The sequence below is a fragment of the Fundulus heteroclitus genome, unplaced genomic scaffold (assembly GCF_011125445.2).
Source record: "Fundulus heteroclitus isolate FHET01 unplaced genomic scaffold, MU-UCD_Fhet_4.1 scaffold_239, whole genome shotgun sequence".
NCBI classification, from domain to species: Eukaryota; Metazoa; Chordata; class Actinopteri; order Cyprinodontiformes; family Fundulidae; genus Fundulus; species Fundulus heteroclitus.
Genome location: NW_023396650.1, coordinates 58,624 through 66,269, shown reverse-complemented (window position 1 = coordinate 66,269; position 7,646 = coordinate 58,624).

The window sequence follows — 7,646 nt, the reverse complement described above, 5'->3', positions numbered from 1 at the left end:
TCTCCACCCCTCAAAAAATAAAACTACTACAGGTGCTTTAGGTGTTGTTGTAGTAAACAGTGTGTTACAACTAGAGGACTTCAACTGATATTGAGTTTTATGATGAGAAAAGCCATTGCTTTGCTTTAAAATCCCTGTTTTTTTTTATTGGATTGGAGCTGTATTTATTCCCCCAACAACTTGATGTGCTGCTGAGCAAATCTGACCATTTTACAGGAAATTAAAGCATTGATTTTAAACATTGCCTCCAAAATGTATGTTTTTGAGACATTGAATAGGTGATGTTTGTACATTACTTAACTGGAGAAAATGGTAAACAACATGGAAATGTGACGTCGTTGTAATGTGACCTCAAGGCCTTGGGTTGCTACTAAGATTTTTCTGTAAAGAGCTATGAAGTGCCCTGCGATAGACTGGCAACCTGTCCAGGGTGTCTCCTGTATCTACTCCCTTTGACAGCTGGAGATAAGCACCAGTACCCCTCGCAACCCCACAAGGGATAGACGTGTTAGAAAATTGATTTTTTACTTGTATATGACCAGCTGCAGTCCTACATGATCATTGTTTGCATGTTTTTTTGCGATTTGATGCAATATGTTGTAATTTGTCAGACCCAACTCAAAAATTCACACTTCACAAAACAAATCCATGAAGGAATGTATGTATGTATGTATGTATGTATGTATGTATGTATGTATGTATGTATGTATGTATGTATGTATGTATGTATTTATTTATTTCTGATCTGTGGTGTCCACTTTTCAATTTTATTGTGAGTTTGAGAAAAAGACTGTGAAACACTGAAACAGTTCTAAATGTTTTATTACAGGGCCATGATCCTGCAGGAGGTACATCTGTGGAGAGACAGAAGACTCACCTGTCACAAAACTGAAAACAGAAATACTTTTCCTTAACATGGCAATACTCCATGGCAATAGTCTACACATTCTGGATAACAGCTAATTCTTTTTATACTGACATTAGCAGTAATACCTACCATTTGAACAGTGCCACTAGCAATTTTGCGGCAAAATTTCTATATTTCACAAAAAGGGTGTAGGCTGCACAGTTGCATGGATCTAAAAAGAGAGAGAACTTAGTTAGTTTTTCTAGAATAAATTCTCAAAATATAGGTAAAAGAGTGATATCAATGTAAAGATTTTAAAACATAAAAGAACAATTCATATTATTGTATTTATTATATAATGCTAAATTCACAATTAGCTTTTAATACAAGATAACTGGTAATATGATTCTGCCACATCTATTTCTCAGAAAATGTAAAGCTTCATAATTTCATGAACACTGGATCAAGCCTATGTGTATTTTATATATACACCATATTCTTCAGATTATAAATCACACTTTTTTCATAGTTTGGATGATCCTGCGACTTGTATCTAAATTTTAAATGGTAAATTATACTGACCAAGATGAACGTGTGGGTCTGAAACGGCAATCTCTGGTTCTGCGGAAACATGCTTCTTGTGACTCTTCTTTCCTTAGAGCTGTGCATGAAAATTGGTTAATACTGGAAATTCTGGTATTCACCAGTCTATAACGTTCTGTGTGCAGTGCAGTCTTTTTTGTTCTTCCCATGGCTGGGCCCAACATACATCATCAAAATACTTTCCTCAGTAACCAATTATCCCTCCTCCTCAGTGGCATTCTGGGTATCCCCCTGAAACCTGGATGAATCATTCAGTCATTCATTTGTGTCGATAAACCATTTTTACCACAGGGTCTCACACAAAAACTTCATGACAGAAACTGGCTTGGGAGACTACCAAGCACCTGACAGTACTATAAGGGCTGCAGTAATTTCTAATGAGTACTGTTTTTTTTTTTTGTTGTTGTTGCGATATTTGACAGTAGAGTTGTGAAATATAATTCCTTTATTCCAAACAAAACATCCATGTCTGCATAAAATATCCTTTAAAGGTGACCTAAAAAAAACACTTTTTTCCCCTTCACGTTTTTGTACTTCCAATTGGGTCCTTACTGTTTCTATAACAGTCCAAGCGTAAAATAATAATAAAAAAATCTAATATATTTTTTTAAAAAGTGCAGCTTTTTTTCTTGCAATAACTACATGTTTTCTTTGTGTCTGGAAAACAAGCTGGCATAAACACCTTTGGATTATTATGTCAAAATCGGCAGGGACTGCTCTTTACCTGGCAACTCCAGCCAAACCTTCACCTAACAACCATAATAACCCTGTTAAAAACATAACACTCATAGACAGATATTTCAATGCAGTTGAGAAAATTCAACGGTTCAGTCTACACAGACAACTAACAGTTAGCATGATGCTAATTTGTATTGAAAATCCAATAGGGATGCTAGTGCTATTAATGTCTTATTTGTTCCCAGATTCTTCAGATCTAAAACTCCTCTTAGAAGTATCTTACTCAAAACACTTTATAAAAACAAAACACTGTCAGATAGGGTTGTCAACTATCCCTTGAAAAAAGGAACTGACCCATATTAAGAAACAAAAATATGTGTCTAATTAAATTACGGTTTGAGTCAAATGTTTACACAATCATTTCCCACACAGAAGAAAAGGCAAAACAAGATTCATCATGTCAGTACTGTGGAAGACAATAGCTGGCCAAAAAATGTGCCTTATTCATTTTTCAAGAAGTTGTCAACCATACTCACAGATGTTTCTAGGCAGCTGAGAAGATATAACAGGATAATTTAACACTGCAGAAACATGGCTTTCAACATTGCTCTGAAACTCTCTCTAAGGCAGCCCTGTAGGAATAGGCTAATTAAAGGTGCATAGCCACGTAATTTGAGTTTTTTTTTTTTTATTATTTGTCAGTACCTCACTCTGATGCATACGTTTTATGAAATATTATTACATTCTGCTGGCATATTAGTTATTTGGGCATTTTTCGCTTTGTTTTTTGCTCAATTTGTTATTAAATAAAGCCCTTCTGATTTTTTTATGACAACGGAATTTCAAGAGGGAAAAGACTGGAACAGCGCTGGAAATACAGTATGAACGCTGGCATTCACTGAAGCGGAAGCTAAAGCTGCCGAGGCTCAGATGTGACTGCAGAGTTGACTGACATGAGAAAACGTCCTTACTAATACTGTGATAATAGTAATAGCAATGCTCTTCTTAGTCTCTACAGTCTTAAGTGCAAACACACACACTTCCTCACACCCTTGTTCTCTGATTGTCATCTGGGGTTTGGGGCCTGGAGGAGAAATGGGCCACCTGGTTGGGGTCTGGGCTGGGGATGACCGTTGGGTCCCGGCGGTCAGCTGGGGCTGGCAATTCTGCTTTCTCCTGGAATATGGGGATAGGAATTAAGTATGGAGAGTAGGGTGTGGGGGATGCAGCGCCTCCTGGTTCATGAGTTGGGCTTCTATTGGCTGGCCAGTTCAGTTCATGTTGGCCCCATCTCCTGGTGAATGTACCCATGGGTCTTCTGGACTGGGATCAGGGTGGGGGGTTAGGGCGGGTGTATGGAGCGGGTAGGTTAGGTTGGGTTTGATGGTGTTTCCCCCAATCCTGATGATGGGGTTTGCCTCTCGGTTGTGAATACCTCTTTGAGGTGCAGGTACCTGGACCTGGGAGTAAAGGATGTGTGTGTGGTGAGTGTGAAAGTGTGTACAACATCCCCTTTTTTGTGGGTAAGAGCTGGGTGCGATTTGCTGGGGGGATGGGTTGGGGATTTACCCCCCTCCCCCTCTGTTTGTGATGCCCCCCCCCCCCCCCCCCCCCCTTTGGTCATTCATGTTTTATCCCTGGGGGGGATACATTCCTCCGCTCTCTGGTCTGATATTAATATTATGGATTTAAAAATATATATATATTAATACATGTCTTGTGTCCTTCACATTTGTAAATTTTATTTTTTGTTTGTTTTTTAAGAGTAGTATTATGTTTTGTGCTCCAAGCGGTTAAAGTAAATACCCACTCCCGAGTACTGATAGTAAATGGCACACATTTAAAAACAATAGTCTAACCTACTGGATCAAACTAGCTACCTAAAAGAGCACCTGCTAGCTAACCATTATTAATAAAACTTTTATTCATTAATAAAACTTTCAAAATGATCCCCCCCTCTGTTTTCTTTTTTTTGCAAATCGCACACTGGGTAAGAGTGTATACATGTGGGCACTAGGGTGGGAACATGTGAATGTTTTGGACTGCCCCCTCTCCTGTGATATCTCAGGCCTCCACTAGGTGCGGAGACCACCTCCCTTTCTGGCTCCCCTCTGTTGACTAGTGCCTTGACCAGCTGGTGCATTGGTGGTCCTCGGTCATCGGTGTCCGGGGCTGCTTCATGGCTCTGTCGGGGCCCCGCCGACTTCTGATAGTCATCACATACACCACAGTGGTACATTTAAAGTTGTTTTCATTCTACAATGATATTTGTGTTTGATGGAAAAGCACCCACCTTTCTCCTGAAAGATAAAAAAAGAGAATTACCGAGGGGTCTTTCTAAAAGATAAAAAATATCTGATTTTGTTTACATTTCATTAAAAATAGAATGTCAAAAATAATTTCAATGAAAAAAATCTGTATTGACATCTTTGAGAGACCTAATTTTTTGCTCTCTCCATAGAGTCTACCAGATTAAACTTGGGACTCTGCCTGAGCCTCTCTAAAATGTTAATATTAACGTTCAGTCAGAAGAAAGAAGCTGGTAAAATAAAAGGTTATAATAAGTTAAATATCCATTTTGAGCATTTAGAATCTTAAGTAGTCGTTTATTTTTTTTGTCTCCGTTTAGTTTTTTAGTACTTTATTAATAGAGGTGTTAATCTCATCTAGGAATATTTATATTGAATGGAAAGTACCTTATGTTGAATAAAATCGTCTTAGAGAGGGGCATTTTGTGAGGTGGTTTAGGCATCGGCCTTCAATGCCTCCAGGGCGCCTCATAGGTGGTGGTCCGAAAACATGTCTAGCCAGGAGGACACCCTGGGGCAGATCCTAGAAAAGCGGGAGAGATTAAATTTCACAGCTATCTTTGAAATGCCTCTGTATCCCCCTGGGAAAAGGTGGTGTAGGTGGCAGACTGGGTTTAGCAGAATAATAGAGAATGGATGCCAGGGCGGAAAGATGATTTTTCGATAATGCAGGTCTTGATTTAAAAAGAAATGGGTGGGCATATTTTCAGTGTTGACTCACTTTTCACATGTTACTCTGAAGAATTAATGAATATTGCTAAAATCAGTTCTGGGCTCTGAAAGCAGGTGATGAGGAATTGGTACCAATTGTAACATACTCATTATGTAACAAAACAATTCTAATAGGTCTGAAGTAAAAACAATGTCAACTGGCAAAAAAATATTTCTGGAGATATAAATAATTTTTTTTTTTGTAGTTTCCATCTGATTAAGAAATGAAATAATTTGTATAAAGAGTAAAGCTCAGCTTGCTATTTTCCTAGAAAACAATTTAAACTTGTCAAACTAAGCAAGTGATATAAAATGTGTTACTTGTTCTTTTGCATGCAGGCAAACTCTCATATCATCCTTTAAACTTGAGTTCAGAAAAGAACCACCCCCATTCTTAACAAAAATAGTACGGTAATATAAGAAGGTATGACAGTAAATTATTCATCTATCTGCAATATCAACCCTGCCTGTTCATCTATCGGGTAACAGGGAAGACCGGTCTTCTCAAAATCAACTTTGTTTTACAAGTATGTTGGAACAAACAAGGAATTTGACTTTGTTAAAAAAGGAAGTGTGAGTTATTGTAAAGTTATTATAAAGAGTTAGGAATGTTATTTGCTGCAGGGGGCACATATTTGCTATAGACGTCAGTCAGACTAATACATTTACATCATTTACATCACTGTCAAACCTAAATTCTCACTATGTTTTGTATGCTAGTACATATGCATTCATGTATTTAACAGATTTTGTGATTAGAAATAGCCTTGGCTCCGCTAGATGTATTTGTCATGGTCCTGTTTTGACTCAGTGTTCCAAACCACATGCAGATAAAACCCACAGACCGGATAATTTTACTATGTTTCTCGTAACAGAAACTGGTAGACTCAAAGGGCTTGGGTTTCTGGAAGAGGAAGAACAGGGATCACTACTGTAAAGTGATTGGTGGTAATGATGCGGAAATATATAAGAGTTACTATCTTTAAAAGCAACACATGTTATGTGGGGTGGAAGATTCAGTCTAGCTTGGAGGTGATGTGCTCGTCGTGCTCCAGAGAGCTCCAAAAAGTGCTGATGGTTAGTAGGAGAATGGATGGGCAAAAAATTTGAAAGGAAATCTGTATCTTTTCCCTTTGTTATAAAGGATAAATTAAACTGCAGAATACCCAAGCAATCTTATATTCTGATTCCCAAATATAAACCTTTTGAATATTTTTCTTGCTCTGTGGTTTTATTGAGACAAGGATAGAATAAATAGTCTGACTGGAACTGTTAAATTAGTGTTTTTTTATTATGTGCTTCAATTACCTTGCAAACAGGAAACCCTACCTACTATTTCATCATCAGAGTCGAACAAGGGAGACAAATTCTCATTATGAGCATAAATGAATCCGAATGTTTGTTTGATAACAGCAGGAGGTGTCCACGAGAGTTAATCAAATCCAACGGACTAATCTAAAATCACTATCTGTGTTATTCCACCATCAGCTCATTAAGGAAAGATGGTATAAGTGAAGTAGGAAAATTTGCACAAAATGTGGGGAGATATCAACTTGATTTGACAAGTAAAACTATTGAACCATGTTATTGCTTTCAGAGAAACAGGAGGAATACTTTTTTACTTAGAGCATATTTCCAGAACATATCTTCTTACATTGTGTTTCTTAACTTATTAAAACTTTAGATATATGGATGTGTAAAATGTTAAAGGTCATTTCTCATAGTTTACACAGGTCATAGTGTTCTTTTTGAGCTTAAACTAACTATAATAGCAATTTGTGCAAAATCAAATGTTTTCAGAGTTTCAGGAATCAAGATCACAACAGAGGAAGTTATTATCACTCTTCAAAGTCCCACTGGTTGATGTTAATTGTACAGAAACTGAGTTTTTCTGTGCCATGTCAGTTTTGCCTTTTGGTGTTTATCTCTAGCAATTTGCAACATAACCTGACAAGCTTCAACATCATCATGAGAAAGTACAAGCATGAGCCACTGTTTACCTTTTAGTTTTTCACCCACACAATCTACAGCTTATTATCCAAAACAAACTGTGGTGATTTTTTCCTATTTTGTGAGCTTAAAAAGTTGGAAGATTATTTAAAATAGTTGAGAAAAATTCCAGTGTCACTCTGGATTCTTTTAAATCAGTTAGTTTTACAGCTCCTCACCAGAGATGTTAATTGTATTTTAAATAATACTCAAAACTGTACATATGTGGAGGTGTGCAGTCATAAATTATATGCACAGACACAAAAATATACATCAAACCAAGGCTTTTATCAAGGTTCAAGGGTATATAATCAGGCTTTTAAAAAGATGACTGCATATAGTTGTTTGTGTGTGCTTTTGGTTTGTGTTTTACATCAATATACGTTAAACAAAGAAACAGACAATAGTTAAAGCTTGAGGGAAAAAGTAACACACAGGATTTACCAGGGAACAATATATGTAGGCTAAAACAAGTTGAGCCTAGGAGTCTTTACTAGCAGCAGATGGTG